Here is an 18,120-nt window from a genome sequence, read left to right on the forward strand (position 1 = left end):
GACAAGGTGTATCTCCTGCTGATGATTCACATGTAGAGGTGAAGACTGACAGGACCAAACTGTTTGAAAACAAATTTGAAATCAATGAAAAGCATTATGTCAAAATTTATATAAACTGCTGGAAAAATAGGAAACAATTTTAAGTATTGGAAATACATGCTAAGTAAACATGAGTCTTTATTCAGAACTGTTTTTTACAGGAGTCTTTTTGCGAAGCCTCCCAATTTCTATACACACACTTGATCTTATCAGAAATTGATGTTATGATGACAGGGAACGTCTACTATTTTGTATGGTACTTATGGACTTCAGAGCAATTATGCTTGATGATAGTTTTATTTCTATGTTCACGGTATAGGATGAAAAGTGTTGGAAGCTGTTGCTCTTCCTCCTGCAGGTTCCAGACCTGCAGAACTCCACCAGCTGGGGGCTGACCTTGAACAATAGAGAAGAGAAATTGGTGATGCAAATCATTGAAGAGAGTGTGAGTTGAGAGTCATCAGCGACAGATATTTGTCTGTTTCCTATTTTCTCTCACCTGCTCTCCCCCGCCCCCCCCCCCCCCCCCCCCCGGATTTAATGTTCTTGAGCAGAAAGGAGCAGTGAGCCCAGCTATTGAGCAACCTCCATGTCCTGGGTTGAGCAGCAGCAGTCATTTTTCTCCTTCTTAGGAGCTAGTACAGTGCTGTGTTTTGATCTTTTGGCCTTGGAACAGTGGTGATAACGCCGATGTTTTCAGTTGCTGCTCGAATGTCTGGTCTGGCCAAGGACTTTCTGAGCCTCATGCTCTGCCAGGGAGGAGGGGAGGCCGGGAGGAAGCAGAGACAGGACACCTGACCCAAACTAGCCAAAGAGGTATTCCATACCACAGCACGTCATGCCCAGGATGTAACTTGGAGGGACCCGGAAGGGGTAGGGGGACTGCAGGGGTTGGAGGAGGTATCGGTCGGTGCTTGGCTGGGGGGAGTGGAGTGAGTTATTGGTCGGCTGGTGCTGAGGTGTTGTATTCTTTCCTCTTGTTATTTCCTTTATCATTATTATTATTGGTGGTAGCAGTAGTGATTTGTGTTATACCTTAGTTACTAAACTGTTCTTATCTCAACCCGTGGGAGTTGCATTCTTTTTCTGATTCTCCTCTCCGTCCCTCCAGGAGCAGGGGGAGAGCAAGAAGTGGGGGGAGTGAGTGAACGAGGTTTGTGGTTGGGTTTAAACCACGACACTCCAGTACAAACCCCAAGTTTTCCAAGAGATCCTGACAAGACTTTTGGGTAGTTGACATTTGATTATACATAATGGAGCTGAAAGAGCAGGCAAACACTCTCTGATGCTGGAAAAATTCACAGTTAGCCCTAGCCCTCTCCAGGAGAGTATGTTTATAAATCCCTGCCAAAATGCATTTTCCACTCTCCTCCTCCCTGTTAGAAAATTCCTATATGATAGAAGTATAAAAAGATGGCTCAAATTTGGCAATAGTCAGGGGAAAACTGGGTATGTTGACAGAATACAGCTATCATGCAGCTTTTTGACAGAAATCAGTAGTTTCTCTTCTTTAAATACCTTGAATGTGGACTCTGCAGTTACTGAGCAGCCTGGGCTCCCATAGTAGTTGGAGCCTTTGCCATGGGGGCAAAGTGCCTCCAAGAGAACGTTGCTGGCATTTCTCCCTCACAGGCATTTCACACCATTCATCCTGATTCCTGCTCAGCACAAAAGCACTTTTTGACACAGCTGAATTGCTTTTTTGGTTTATTCAGACACATAGGAAGGTAGAAGACTTGGCAAGCTGGCTGTGAAGCGTCGGGTAGAGAAAGATGTGGTTGTGTTTGTCATTTAATATGCATTTAGTTTTCATGAGCTAGAAACGATGACATTACTGATGTCTAGTGGAGAAAAGCAAAGCTATAAGTGTGCCATACACGGTCATCTCTAATGAATAGAATGAATAAAAATAATACGTGCATTACATAGCTAACTGTCACATCTTCAGGGCACTACAGTAAATAAGTGGGAGTTATATATGTGCATTAGTAGCAAAATGGGTACCACACTTTGGATCCTATTGAGTACAGTGTGGAGAGAAAAATATGATGGATTGCTGCTTTTTATCTGTCACTGCTGTGGCACAGAAGCATAGACCATATGTATGTAAAATGACTTTGTTATTTCAGTAAATTTTCTAACTCTTTCTGTTGTAGCCTGTAGCAAAATGAATAAGTAGCTGAAGATCCTGGTGGGACAGTTCTGAATCTATCAGAATAAAATACCTCTGCAGAGGCATAATTATTTTTAAATATACAATGATGTGTGACAAAACAGCCAGATAAGTTAGGAGAGTCTCTGCCCTTACAAGTTTCCAGTACAAAATAAGGCACTTCACAAAGGGTGGGAACAAGAAGACCTGGTGGTTAAGCTGAAAAGAGGAGGAGCCAGGAAAGTTTAGGCAAATATGGGCCTAATTGTAATTGGTGACCCTTTTTTATTATCTCAGAGGTGATGATAAAAGCGTGGGTGACTCTGAAAATCATCCTTCTCAATCACCTTGTGGGACTAGTATTTCATCCTATGCATTTTGTCTCTGCTTTAGGTAGAGTACAGTATCTCCCTCTGTGGTAATATCAAGCTGGGGCAGGGAAGACATGAGAAAGGTGAGTATGAAAGAACAGAGAGGATCTGCCACTTGCCTGGCCTTGTATCCGAAAATCTAACCCAATCTGCCAGGTTTGGGAGTCTGTTTACAATATTCTGAATGAAATTCGGTCTATTTACCTTTTGACTCAAAAGGAAATCCAGCAAATGGGGAATTTGCAGTTGTCATGCTTAATTGTTATGAAGGTGTGAATCACTGTCTTGAGCTTAGTTTTAAATAGACTAGGTAGCTCTCTGATGTTGTGTCCTCATAAGCTTTTTGTGTTGGTACCTGGATCTATCCCAGTTTTTGTTTTGGATCTCTGCTGAGTGATAATGACTGAAAACATGCCAGGCAGTTTGTTTTATGGGATTCACAGTGATGAAACTTCTGGTTTAGCTGGTCTTTCTTGCAGCTGTACTGAATACTGCGTCTTTCTCACAAAGTGCAGAGATGCCCTCTCTGATGGTTAATCCTCCAGTCTAAACAACTGCAGAGGAAGAGAGCAAGGGATGGAGAAAAAGAAATAAAAATCCCATTCCTGCATCGGTTCCATTACTCAGAAATATAGGACAAGCTACTTTACAGAGCTTTTAACTAACTACTGATGTAATTTGTTCTGCATTGTTTGCCCATTAATCCAAAAATTACTGTTCCCTTTGAAGCTTGCTTTATATAGAGGAAACAATGCCACTCTTAACCATCATATGTATCATCTTATGCAGGGTAACTGTTTGTATTTGCCTTGCATTTCAGTTAAATGTAGTACAGGGGTCTCCTAATGTCTTTGGTTGCTTAGTAAGTTATAGTATTTCAAAGTCAGAATAATTTCCTTTTAAAAACATTGTATAATGATCCTCATCTTCTAAAAGACATCAGGATGTATGTGCATGCCACAAGTATTCAATTTAGCCTTAGACATGGCAGGAATTCTGAGAACATAAAAGATTCTTTCATCTCTCTGTATCTGTCTTTCCCTCTCTGGCCTTAACATAGATATATCAGATATAGAGCTTGACCTACAAAATATCAGCAGGTGAAAGGTGCATATTCAGTCCAGTTCATCACACATTTCACAATCCTGCACAGTGCATCTGGAGAAATACTTCTCTGTCTGTACATTTGTTATATATGTAAGTACATGAAGATAACCCCCAGATTTCCTGGAGATAGCTATAAGAACAAGAATATCTACCACAGTAGCATCTCTCTTATTCCTCAGTTTTCAGGAAAAAAATATGATAAATAAAAGGTTTAAAAATCCATAATGCCTATATTTTTTCATCAAGGCCAACACTGAATAAATACCAAATTTCCACGTTTGAGGTCCTAAAAGAAAGTTACTAGCTGATCTTGGAAACCAGTGATTTTTGGGCGGCTCTAGGTGGAAATACACTTCCTTAATATTTTTATTCAGTCCCTAATAAATGAGACATAAAGATTATAGCAGCATTGTCCAAACATGGCCCAAAGAATGGCTTCATCCGGCATCTCAGTGGCTTCCAGCAATTCTTTTTGATTGCATATATCCAAAAGCTTAGTGCCGGCTGTGTTGCAGTCACAGAGATGTGACTGTAGTCTACTGCCACTGATCTGTGGAGTCATGGGAGATTAAAAAGCCTACTCTAGTTCGTGGGTAAATTGGCCATTATTTTTAGTTAGTTCCCCAGGTGAACGCATCTGTGCTATGCTAATAATCAGTCTGAATTAGTTCTGGGAGAGAGTTTTCAAAGCAGCGTACGGCAGGCTGGTGTCCCAATGGTAGGTTCTCTCTAGTGTATTAGTGTGGAAATGTATTACATTAAAAGCTCTGTTTGTTAGACTATCCTGTTTCTCTGAAGCACTGTGCCCATTTAACCTACTGTGCTAGTTATTTTCCTAAGGATTTCCAGACCTGTACTTTTCTAATAAAAATTAACGGTGGGAGAAAAATGGGTGGATGCGAAATTCAGTGAAATCTGACTTGGACAAGGTAAGAAATTCTCAATTATGGAATCAAGTGATAAGAGGAGTAATATTATAAGCCTGGCCTGGACAAAACTGCAGCCATGTGGAATCTTCCCATTTGCCTTCACTGGGTTTTGGATCAGGATACCTGGAGATACCAGCCATATTTCAAGGGTTTATGATCATTGCTAATTTTGGAAACACTGCCAGGCTTCAGAATAAGGACTGCATTCCCATTATACAAGAGTAGCCTTTTCCTTACTTTGAGTGGTGTTACACGAACAATAAAAAATTCTTGCTACTTGAACACCAAGCTCTGTGGGACTTAGATGTGACCTGACATTTATACAGTTCATCACTACTGTAGATCAAGGAATGCTACTTTGAGCAAAGAATGCATATTCATTCTTTTTTGTTAACCTTTGCTTCAGTGCATTCATGACAAGATTGTATGGGTATGTAGCTGTGTTTTAACAGTTTTTTTAATTTCAGTTGTTGCTTGAAGCACTGTGCTGGAAATTAGACACTTTTAGTAGTACAATTATTGTTGATTTATTCATCCCTCTTGTAGATACAGTGAATGTAGTTACTATAGTAAGGTTATCTAGTTCTGAATGCCAAATGCCAAGTTTCAGAGCTTACATCTTGGCAACTGCAAGACTTATTGGCTTGGAATTTGTCATGCCAGCAGTACTGCCTTGTAGCATTTATTTCACAGATTTTCATTAAATGGGGGAAGACAAGAGAGAATAGTGCTACTAGTGACATTGTGCATCAAACTGTTTACAAATGTTACAGGGAAATCAGCTCAAAATAATGTACTCCAGGCTTCCTTCTGCCATTTTCCTAGACTTTATTGGAAGAATTGCAGCAGTAAGCTGAATGTAAACATGTAAAAATGTTAATTGAGAAAAAATATTTGATTTAATATTGCCTTAAAAAAAAAAAAAAAAAAACAAAAAACTAGGAAGCTTAGAACATCAAAATAAACCAAAAATGCTGTATAATGCTCGAACATTCATTAGCATTGTTCTAATTTCTCTTTTGGAGCAACGAGTCAGCAGAAACTTTCTGAAGTTCCACCAGATTTAGCATCTGCTCTCAGTATTTCCTTAAAGACAGTGAATGCTGCAGTAATACAAAGGGGCAGATCCTCAGCTAAGTTGTTAAAGTGCCATTTCCAGTGAAGTGATCACAATTTTACTCTGACTGAAGTGTAAACTTTCATGCTAACCTACTGTAACACTTTCCATCACACTGTAGACTGTCTACATGTGAAATATAATGCACCTAATGGCATTTAAATTAGCTATTGTTGGAGGCATCTGTCATCCTATAAACTTTCCCAGCCATTTGTAAAGTCCTCTAACACTTAGCCTCCCTCTACTTTGCAGTAGCATCTCTTCTGGTGATGTTGCTGTACACCTGAAGATATCAGCTCTTATCTCCCCTTGCCAATACTTCCACGTGCAGCTTTAACCGATGCCTTTTACCCAGAGATAACTCCTCATGACATCTATGAAGTCTTTCCTCTAATCCCATCCTCCCTGAAAAGGCAGCTATAAATCATTAACATCTAGCTCGGCTTACAGTGGTGATCAGCTGAGACCAACAAGACTTCTAACGAAAACACATCCTCATACATAGCTTTCATCTTAAATTTGTGTTTAGTTCTTCACTGTGCATTTTCAGTGCTGCATTATGGTATCTCTGAAGCATGAATTAACAATGTTGTTAGTTCATCCAGCACCTTGGACGCTTCTGGAATAAGATGCAGATCAGTGTCACTGCACAAAGCTGATTCTAATAGTTTAGGCAAAAAAAAAGTAGGCATGTAAGAATAGCTGATACACTCAACAGCGATCCATAGTCAGCTGATAAGAACACTATGAACTGTAATTATTTTGTTTCAGCAGCAGTCATCAGCTAAAGGTTTCATCTTTGTTTAAGGTTAAAATGCAAAATCACAGATTTTCTTTCTTAATTCATACTTCAAGGCTGATCTCCAAAAGAACTAAGGCAAAACTTTCAGTTAGAAAAAGAAGGAGCATAAACTTTTTTCTGTTCTGCTTATTTCTTCCTAGAGATTAATGACTGCATTTTACACTTTAAATAGAGAGTTTACATTGAAGTTTTCTGTATATGGTATTTGTCACAATTTGGAGATTTTAGCTTTAGAAAAATGACACCTTTTGAGCTGACATTGCTTTGTTCTTTGTTTTTAAAAATGCCAATGAAATATACATATATATAAACACCAAACCTAAAATTGATCCACATTTGAATTTCTCTTTGTCTGTGAATTCTTGACCCACTGATACAGTAACTCTCTCTTCTTTATCTGGTTAATTTTTGTATGTGAAGTATTTCTGGTTTCATTGCTGTCCCCTTTTCCTTTTTAGTAGTTCTCAGGTTTTCTCAGGGAGCTGAAGAACATGTGCCGTTGCAGGATACTTTCTAATCCATGTTTGCCACTAACTGAATTATACATGGGTGGCGTAGCACATATTCAGTCTTTCATCCTTATCTGTTACTTCATCATTACTTTCAATCTGCAGTGAAAAATGTGACTAACATGTTGTGTGGTATAAATAGACACTGCAGTTTGAGATCATTTATGCATGGTTTGAATTTTGATGAAATTTTATACTGCCCTGTGGGCTAAACACTTAACCTAAGTGATTGTCCCAATAATTTTGTTGAATCAAACCTTTTCAGATGGAAGTTTTACCTTTCATTATCTTCTAAATTGTTTACTATAAAGCTTTCCAGGAGTGTTAGGAAGCAAATAAAAGGGACACGGTAGCTGTTTATCAGTGATTCTGTGAATCATTATCTTGTCACTATAAATGACTGGAAATAGTAGCATACACTATATTAACTCAAAAGACTATGTTTTTACATTATTGCAGGCCATCCTCAACATGTTTTTTTTTTTTACATCCACAAAATTGGGGGTTATATAAATGTGAAAGTATAAATGTAGAACTACCTATTTACAAGTATTTGTGTATAAATATATCTGTATTTGGTACAGTTCAGTGTTCCGATTTCTGTAATTCTTAATTTTAATTTCTTAATTGCCACATTTGTGTGATCTTCCCAGTTTTAGTTATTTTCTATTAAAATATCTTCAGCGGTATTTCTGGTATTTTGAAAACATTATGCTTTGGGTCTCTATTTGGGTTATTTTTTATTTCAGTTAAATTCTCTCCATGTAGTTTTATGGGTTTTGATGTTTAAAAGTCTAGAATTTATTATTATGAGCCAAAAGCAATCATTGGACACTGACATTTTAAGTATGACAATAATGCAAGTAATTGTCATTCACTCAGTTATTTCTGTGTCTTGCAAGAACCAATTACAGTACAGTGCTATTAACTTTTAAAAAGCATCTCCTTCAGTTTTCAGCGAAGTCTTTTGTAGAGATTTTAACTGTTCATAAGCATGGTGAGTTGCTGTTCCAGCAGCACTTGCTACTTTCCCTCGGCTATTCTTAATTTCCCTAGTTTGTTAACGAAATTTAGGGAAAGGATTCTCCCCCCTGCTGGCCTCCAGAAACCAGCAACTTTTAAAGAAAGTTTAAATATCCAGTCTAGAAGAATTAAGTGGCTCGGTTCAGAAAAGCTGCCACTTGGTTGCATATCTACCATGGCATAGACAGGCACCATGGTGCCCTTCTGTCCTCTGGTCCTCTTGACAAAGGTAGATCATGGGGTGGTCTCTTAACCTGCCTGTCTTCCTGGATTTCTTTGACAAAAACCTGGGTACATGCAGTGAACATAGAGGGGTGGCACTCACGTCTCATCTCCCCATTTTCCTCCAAAGCCAAGGCTTCCCAGGTAGGCTGCATGCATGAACCCCATGCAGCGTAGTCTCTTAGCTTTTGTGTTGCACATTGGGATGCTTGGTATATCCAAGTGAGGTGATTTGGCAAAAGCTCCTCACACAGCATGTGGGCTGTGCAAATGAAGAGCTGGTTACCAATTCTGGTGGGAGTGACTGCTGGAAAAAAAACAGTTTTATTTTTTCAGCACCAAAATCTGAACATTTTGTCAAGAAAAAATTCCCACGGAAAGGCAGTTTTCTGGCAAGCGCTGCTAGTCAGACCTCTCAGTTCACCTTCACACAACAGTCTCAATGGAAAATTTTATGGCTATCCCTAGTGCAGACTCTTTCAGAGGTGTTGAGCGCCCACTGTGCCCATTAATTTAAATAAGCCCATAATGTGGTTTACATTTAATAAAGTTGCAGCCTCCACATGAACCAGGTTTACTGAGTGTTGCCTTCTTTCCTGCTGGGTCTGAATCTGCTGGTCTGGATAGTGTAAAAGTATTGGACTCATAGCATGCCTGCACCCCTTGTGTCCATTAGAAATCTCCAAGCAAAGACTACAGAGAATGTGTTTTCACAGAGTAGAGATGACTTTTATTCAGGCATAGGTTTGTACACAAGTAAAGTGGAAAATTAATAGGTTTGTACTTGGAAGAGCCTTTTTGTTGGCTGCCTTACTACTAATTTATCAGAATTGAACTCTGAGAATCCTGATAAATAACAGCAATGCATTGCTTTAGTACTTACACAGCACTTGAAAGATAGCTTACTATTAATTTTAAAATTTTCACTTACAGTGGTAGAACAGAAAACACCGAGTGCATATCAAGAAAATAAGAAAAATGAAAACAGATCAGATACTTCAAAAGTGTGAATTAGATTGCAAGTCTGTTGGATTCAGCAGGGCTGTTAAGTCAGCTGAAAAACTGTTTAGTTGCACTTTCTACAAGAGGAAGTATGTGCTCTTTACAGAAAGGAAGTGTGAAAACAGTGTATGTGTGATTGTGTGTTGATTTGTTCATATTTACAGCGAGAGAGCCCAAGTAGCTGTAGCTCACAGTAAACATTCCTTATCTTTGGCATTCTGAACTTAAATAGACTAGTGGTGGATGCTTTTGTAACCAAACCTGGTTGCAGGCTGGCTGCATGTATTTGTGTCGTTCAACTCTGATCATAATAAATCTGACCGTTTTATTGTTCAAGCCTCTGCACCAAGCCCTTGTCTACAGTCGAGTCCCAGCTTATTTGTTACTAAGGAGGAAAAGATCTGTGGGAAGACATTTTTAAAGTCCGGTGCAGACAACTGTCCAGAATTTTCAGTACTGTAACATCAACTGGTTAAACGGATCCACAATCACCTTTTAGGTGGTTGATTTGCATGGTGAAAACTTAGTTTTTCCTTTCCATGGCATACCTGGGTGTGCTTTGCTCACTGTGGAGCTCTCCCCTTCTCTGCCTTTCCCAGAGACTTGGGAAGCATTCCCCAGTCCTCCCACACAGTCTCTGGCCAAGTCAGAGCGCAGCCTCTCAGAATAAGGACAATCCATAGATTGCTTGGATTACACAATGGAAGATATATTTTGAATTTGCACTCGTCCTTCTCCAGTGCAACTTCATGCCCCGTGTGGTCTGCCACAACACTTGCCAGAGCAGTGCCAGAGTGGGTGACACACCAGTATTTTGCAAACTCTCAAGCTACCTGCTAAAATGATGGAACCATATGACCCCATCAGAATCAAGGATGTGTGGTATTACTGCTGTGATTGAGGTTTTTTGGACAAAGCACTTTTCACTAGAAAACAAAGACTTTCAAAAAAACGAAACTGTGGGAAAGAGTTGGTGTTAACTTTTCTTCCAGTTCATGAAAGGCTAATTTATCAAAGTTTGGAGACTCTTGAAATATTCCATCTTTATATATTGAAAAGAACATTTGTTTTGAAATTACTTCTGTTTCACATGTTTTAATGTATACCGATGGGTTCATTTTCTATTGAAAAGTTCAAAATCATCTCAAAGCACTTGAAATTATTAAAACAGGTCCTTTCATTAGCCAAAATATCAGTACAAGAAAATTTTTGGGTTTAACATTTTCGTATCAACTCGGGATGAGAAGGGAAAGCTACTTCTCATCCATCTTTATTCTGCAATTAAAAACTTCTAAGAGACCTTCATATATTAGCTAAAGTGAGGTCCCATGCAGCATGAAATAAGTAATGCCAGTTCTCTTTGCCTGTGTTGGTAATCACATTGTGTAACTCCTATATCTCATCAACAAAGAACTGGATTCAGCATGAAATAAGACCAAATGGAATCTAAGGACAGTTCCCCAACCTGCTACTGGCTTGCTTTACCTAGGAGAATATTCTTGCTGTCTCTGTCTCAGCATCATTATTGTATTCTAATTAAGATGTGTACCATGGAAAAATGTTATACATACAGACTTTCATGTTCATTCTGCTTCACGTAGATGGTTTTTACATGTTCTCATTCTTGCTTGCAAAATCCCTCTCTGCCATTTCTGCCCATTCTCTTACATTTTCTATGCTCTCTTGTTTCAATTTCTGTCAAAATCAATAGAGTTCAGGCCAATGAGAGCTATGGTATTCCCTGAATTTTTCATACTGAGAGGTTGGACTCATGGACTTTTGTGCCACATTACAAACTGCAGATGCAATATATGACCCATATGCTTCCTTGTGTTTTCTTTTCTTCCTAACTTTATCTAGGACAGAAATACCAAATGATGAAATAGTAGGGGCAATTATATAGTTCTATTAAGTAAACTTAGATGAGCCTATACACACAGTATAACCATCTTGATCAAAGGATTTGCTGTCAGGCAAAGAGTTGACTAACAGGCAAATGATTGGAAACAGCTTTTTTCCAGCCTGTATTGGGTGATAATAATGTGGAAAGAATGGAACCTCTGAGGAATGCTTTTTTACTGGTTATGTTGGAGAAAGCATGGAAGACTCTCAAAGGATGGAAGACACAGTCTCTTTTAGAGGGGAGACTATTGCTGGGAAAGGAGGGATAGAGAAGATCCTGACTTGCTGAAAGAAACTCTGACCTCTGTCAAAGGAATGCTCAAGAGTGGTAAGGACATGCAGAAAGGCTGATACATTTAGGCTTTGTAAAGCTGCTGCTTTTTGTTTGTTTTGGGTTTTTTTGTTTGTTTTTTTTTTTTTGTTTGTTTGTTTTACCACCATGTGCCTCAGGAAAGATGCATCATTAACACAGAGCAGTCACAAAGCTGGAGTACTGCACTCCAGGAGGTTAGACCTCGTCCGGAGAAAAACTAAGGCAACTGGACTAACGCATCTCATTTTTCTGGAGGTCTAACACCCTTGCCTAGAAACTACACAGAGAGAGGCCAAGGAAGGTAATGTTACTTCTATGTCCTAACAGTGCAACACATGATCACGGAAAGAAAAAATGCCAGGGTAATTTGACAACTGACACATCAAGGCTTAGAGGCTATATTAAAAGAACTACTAAACATGTCAGTTAATTTTCTTTTGCCTCACTAATGAGCATCTTAGCTATGCATCTTCTGTTTGAAGCAGCAAGCAATCATTTTTCTGGGTTCCTTGATGGAACAAGTTACAGTCCTCCTGAGACATACATGAGACACGATATAATATAGTATGATTCTTGTTCCTAATTTCATGAATTACTCTTAACTTTCAAACTGAAGGGAAATTTAATACTTATTTTGAATGTTAAATGATGTCTCTGTAAAAACTAAACCTTTGCAATTCAGTGCTTTTCAAAGCACCAGCTTGTTCCATACTTTTAATTTGATTCTTTTGCAGTAACTGAGTTTATCCACTAACTCCAGTCTCAGATTCTAATCAAAGCCCTAGACAGGAAAAAAACTCCAAACAACAAAACAGCGCACACCCCAAAACCAAAGCCAGAGCACATCTTTCTTTTGCTATGGGAACTATGAAGTTGCTGATGACCTTCATTGAATGCCATGGCTAACTTCTGACATGCTCAGCATGTGAGACCCATGACCCACAAACAGAAGGCCAATCTAAATCACGGAGTACTTGTATTTGTCTTTTGCGTATAGAAACCTGCTGCTGGAATTTTCTGAGTGCCTCTAAAAATGTATCAGAAGGTTCACTAACAAAAGGCATTGTCTTTGTAAATTTTACTTTCGAACCTTGAGACCAGCAAGCAAAACCTATTTAAGACGCAGACAAACCCTCCCCCCCCCCCAAATAAAAACCAAACCCCTGAACCACCAAAATCTTCTTTCTTTCATTTTTGTAATAATTTGAAGTCTTTAAGCTGAAAGAATACTATCAGATACAATCTGTGAACTAATTTGCCTTCAGGTTAAAACAGAAGCAAAACAAAAAATAACAGCATTTTAACACAATTTTAAGGTTACACAACTAAAATATCAACAAGAAACTAGGATATGTGAAAACTGAAGTTTTAGCATAAGTTCTGATGCATTGTGCATCAAGTAAGTTTTAGGTCCTTTTAGGTCCTTTTAGATCCTTAAGGAAATAAAGATTATTAAAGTTACCTATTAAGCAAGAAAAAGAGCCTATAAAATACTAGGAGCCTGAGAGAGCATTACTGTCTGAACTGAGGCAGAGGTTTTCAAAGTAGTCTGTATCCTGTTGCCACAGCAGTCTTTCTAGTAGCAGCTGAATTCATTCGGTACCTTTGGAAACCTCATGCTGACTGCCCTGCCTGACTTCTTGAGGCTTTTGCTTCTATATGCTGCTACCAAACCTATGGAAACTCATTGGAGGGTGAGTAGGATACTTAGTTAACAAAACTGATACTGTATAAATGTATTTGATTATTAGGCTTTGCAATTAAACAAAAAGCTGTAGGTAAGAAGGAAGGATCAATAAGGATTCTGGTAGACCAGCAGCTGTTGGAAGGGGAAGGAGTATCAGACCTGGTAGTGTTGTTAGACCATCACAATGCATTTTTACAAGGGATGGTTTGCTCAGGTGAGGAAGATATAACTAACTATTTTGTAGGTGCTTTTATTTGAATGACTTATCAATAGCATCAATTCAAAGGAGCATGGTCTACTGCAAGTCTGTGAAATCTTGTCTGAATTCAGACGAGTAGCAGAAAACCTTACGTGTCTAAGATAATGGGATTTTGTCCTGTAGGATTGTGTGGATGCCTTTACTGCAGATAGAAAGGCAGCAAATTAGTAAGTGTTAAGGCTGATTGGCAAACTGACTGACACATTCCCCCAGTAATCCAGCCTTTCAGCAGAATAAAGGAATCCTAAAGCTTAAATTCAGATTCACCTCTGTGGTGCCTCTTGAAGGTTATTTGTTTCTTACTTTTACTGTCTGGCTCCTTGAAAAACTGCAGTTGTGTCTTTCAGATATTTGTAGTTCGAAAAATCTAAAAGGTCCAAGAAAAAGCAGTATCATATTTTTATAACAAGACAATTAAAAATATTTTCTGTCCATTTATTTTATTTTTTTTTTTTAATGAACTACATTATTTACAAATACATTTGCAGACAAATATACACAGAAAAATACCCCCAACAAACGGAGGAGTTATTTGCATGGTAAGTTCAATACCTGCCAATTATTTTTTATCAGAGACAGCAAAATAACAAGGCTTTTGTTGCCCAAATTCTGTATTATTCTGCTTTGGAAGCTTTGGTCTAATGTCTTCTGAATACTGGGGTTTATTTCTTAGCCAGGTTTTTTAGGAAAGCAACGTTATGCAGTAAGGCTGCCTGTCGCTCTACCTCTAGTAAATTCTGAACCTGCTGCCCAGTTTTAGTAGCAGGAGTAGAGTAGATGCAAAGCACCTCAGTTATTGCCCTTTAAGAGTGAAACACTGAGGTGTGACCTACTCTAAAGTCAGCTCCTCTGTTCCTGGAAATCCTTACTGTATGGGTGAAGTCTCACAACTGAGTCCCTTTCAGACAGTCACTTTTTAGGAACTGTGAATTTACTGGATAAATAGTGTAATACTTCTTTATATTCAAAATGAAGAAACACATTTATTGCCATCTTTAAAAAGTACATGCTCCTTCTTTACTCTTGAGCAAATTTTTTTTTTTTTGTTATGGGTGCCAAGTCCAAAATATTCTACTGTCAGTGAAATACTGTTCAGTGAAATGTTGTTCAGTCTGATGAAATTGCAATTACCAAGGAGCCATACTAAAAGCTCTTTGAAACTGAAAAAATTCATATGGATGTCTATTAGCTATGTATTTTACCAGCCAAGCTTTATTTTTAAAGGAATATATCTTTTTCTACATCCTTGCTTTCTGTTCTCTCAGTAGGTAAAGCTTTCTCTGAGAATGCTAATGTCTTAGGCCAGCACACTACGCTTTCTCTCTTTCCTATCTGTGTAGTTGTACTTATGAATGTATTTTTTGCAGGGACTTGTTTGTAGGTGTAGTCTCCTTTTGGTAGCCCAACATTCTTTATTTACCCCTCTGTTTCTCATTATTTGCTGATACTTGGTGTTTCTTATGGCAATGCTTTTTTATGTTTTGGCTCATACTGGAGTCATTTGGTCACACCTGGGTTAGAAGTTTTGAATGTGTCTGAGGGGAAAAGCCCCCAAAGGAAAACAGAGACGCACAGCACAATTTTAGCTAAAGCACACAAAACACATAGTGAGTTTATTATATTACACTTTCAGTATTGCAAAACAACATTTCTATGAGGAAAAGGATGGCCCCTGTCTCATTTGAGCTTATTTTTTTACGCTGTTAAGGCTATGTAGTACCATTCCAGATGTGCAGTAATTAGCAGGAAGTTTCAGGATTTCTTAGCATCAGGCAGAAAGGTTTGCTTCTGATAGAAAATGTCCCCTTTGGGAAGGAAATTTCAGATGAAGACCATTTCACTGGATCAATAGATGACACCAACAGAAAAGGAAGCCTGCATTTGTCTTGCCATGTCTTACATGCAGCTATGGGCAACAGAGGAAAGTATGTTATCTAGAGATTGTCTCAGATAAAGGGATATCCCTCAAACTCCCAGTGCAGCTAGCAATCACATATTGATTTTTTGAGAAACAAGATGTGGCAATTTTTTAATTTCTGTTTTATATTGTGCAACCAGAGGAACAAAACCAAGTCTTCACGTTGAAGGAAAATTTGTGAAATTTCTTTCCAAAGGCAGCAGGCAGCCTATTATAACACTACTTGAACACCTTGAACACAACTAGTATCCATTGTGCCATATAGTATAATGAACAGGAAAGAAAGCACTGCACAAGAAACTACACAGTTTTGTTTCTTTCTTTCTTTTTCTTTCTCTCTTTGTCTTTTTAAAGGCGAGAGACCTGATTTCTGTAAACAACCCCCTAAAGGTACTCCCCTACCAATAACAGTCCACTGTAAAATAGATAAGGTTCTCATTATGTATCCTCCATGTCTTGATCATAATTTCTATCACGGTTGACATTCTGGTCCAGTTATATCAGGTACATTCTGTGTAAGTCCTTTAGAAGACCGGGATAAAACCCTGCTGAATGCAGGATCATTTTGCCTTGGGGAGAGAGTTAGTCAAAGTGCACAGTTCAAGGTGGATTTCTAGTCAGATTCTGCAGTACTGGGACATTCTGAAAGAAATATTTTTGAATTGAACATAGCTCAGAAGGAATTAAATTAGTTCTTTAATGCTCGGTTTTTCTCCAGAGCCATCAACACAAATTACTTTCTAAAATAGGCAGCTAAATATAATAACACAACATTAAACTGAAAAGAAAAAGTTAATACTGTTGTTACATGATGCATTTTGTTTGACTAAATTATATGGATAATTTCTACCATAATTTCAGTGGTGTTTATAAAGATCTTTTAAAAAGATTTCAGTTTAACATTTCCTATAGCTGTGTTTTTTCATAATGTAATTGAATTTATCTGTACAGTATCCAAGTTTTTTTCATCTTGATAACTGCTTAATGATGTTTTAAATATAATAGTATCCTCGAGTATTCTGCATATGCACATAACTCCCTTCTTTTCTAAGGCTCTTAAAGATTAATTAAGCTGGCCTGACGCAGATTTGCTTCTTTCAGAAAACAGGTTGTATTAAGGCACAAATTTTTTTTTTTGTTTTTTTTTTTTTTTTTGCAAATGCAGTGTTCTGCTCAATTTTTTCAAATTTTCAAATTTCCATTTTTTTCAAGTGCAGTGTTCTGATCAGTCATCTGCTCAAACCTGAGATAGCTCTCTTTCACCAAAACCTTGAAGAAGAGTTCTTCCAAAGTGGTTTGTTATTTGTAGCTGCATTTGGACAAAGTATGCCTTGTAAATACTTGAAATATTTCAGACAAACTTCTGGACTTGAGGTTTCTTTTTAATTACATTTTAATTATATTTTCATTGTAGTTTCATGAATTGTTGTATCTGACAATGTTTAAATCCACAGGAATTTATTTTTAACTGTATTCTAATTGGTGTTACCAGGGTCATAGTATATTTCATTCTCTTCAAGGATTGCTATTCCTGTGTCAAGCTTTCCTGTGCATGGACACGTTGGTGTATAAAATAATATAAACTAAAAAAGGCAACTGATATAAAGTAAAAAATTATTTCCCAATGTCAAAATTGCTCTTAATACATGAACCATCATTCCCTCAGATTCTATCTGTTTTTCCTGCTTAGTTCTTACTTGTAAAATTTACCATGAAAAAGGAAAGGTAATTTTTTTGTCAAGTCACTACAGATGCTTCTAGAGATTTGACTGATGTAACACTAATGTACAAGCTTGCAGCCATAGATTCACTGTTTCCTCTCATCTTTACACTCACCTATTCTTATGGTGCAAAAGTATTATGAATCTGCACATGAAGCAAATGGTGCATTCAGTTTCACAATCGGTGTCCCAGCTCCAGCACCTTCTCAAATATACAATGTAACTGTGGCAAGGGAAGCAATACAAGCATGAAGGAATTCGATTTCTGTTTCAGGCTGTTGCTGTGAAAACCAGGCACAACTGACAAAGTGAAGGGGGTTTGACTTGTGGCTTGTCTGTGTTTGTATAAGGTAAAGCTCCATCACTGTGCAGCCAGACAGAAAAAAGTCTTTCTGAAATGTAGGACTGTGATGTGCAATGTGCCTCCTGTCCGCTCTGTCCAAGGCAGGCATGAGTCTGTTGGTTCTCACTGAAGGAAGGTGGCTGTACAGACCCACGCTCCTAGTGAGATGTTGCTGTTAATTAAGAGCAGGATGGAAAAGATCAAAGCTGTGCCTCCCCCTCCCCTTTTTATCTTTTTTTTTTTTTCATTCTTTTTTTTTTTTATTTGCACCCCACACACACATCACAAGGCTGCTTCTTATTTTGAAACATCATCACTCTCTGCTCCAACACTCACTGGAACTCACCTGTTTGTTTGGTAGAGTTTCGACTGGCGCTGGGTTGCCATTTTAACTTGGCAACTTCAGACTCTTGTTTCCCGATGGCCTGCCAGCTAAATTGGTGTGTTACAGATGAATGCACAGCTCACAGATGGTGTTTGAGTGTTTAGTGGCTCTCAGAAGTAGATATGTATTTGGTCAGGAGGAAGATTGCATTTTTCCTCCAGACAGAGCAAATGTCCTTGGGGAGGTTTTCTGTGTCAAGGTAGAAACTGTTCTACACATCAGGTACAGGGGACTCTTTCAGCTTAAGCAGGAGTGCTACATATGTATATATATATATATATATATATATATGTATTTCTTTTTCTCCTGGGTAGGGTAC

General features: G+C 38.2%; 1 protein-coding gene across 1 annotated transcript in view; it reads left to right on the forward strand.

Annotated features, from left to right (window-relative positions):
* LOC136009042 (uncharacterized) overlaps nucleotides 1–18,120 on the forward strand; it is an 84,332-nt gene that overhangs the window by 47,052 nt on the left and 19,160 nt on the right. The gene's annotated exons all lie outside the window — the stretch shown is intronic.

Source organism: Lathamus discolor, chromosome 2 (assembly GCF_037157495.1).
Source record: "Lathamus discolor isolate bLatDis1 chromosome 2, bLatDis1.hap1, whole genome shotgun sequence".
NCBI classification, from domain to species: Eukaryota; Metazoa; Chordata; class Aves; order Psittaciformes; family Psittacidae; genus Lathamus; species Lathamus discolor.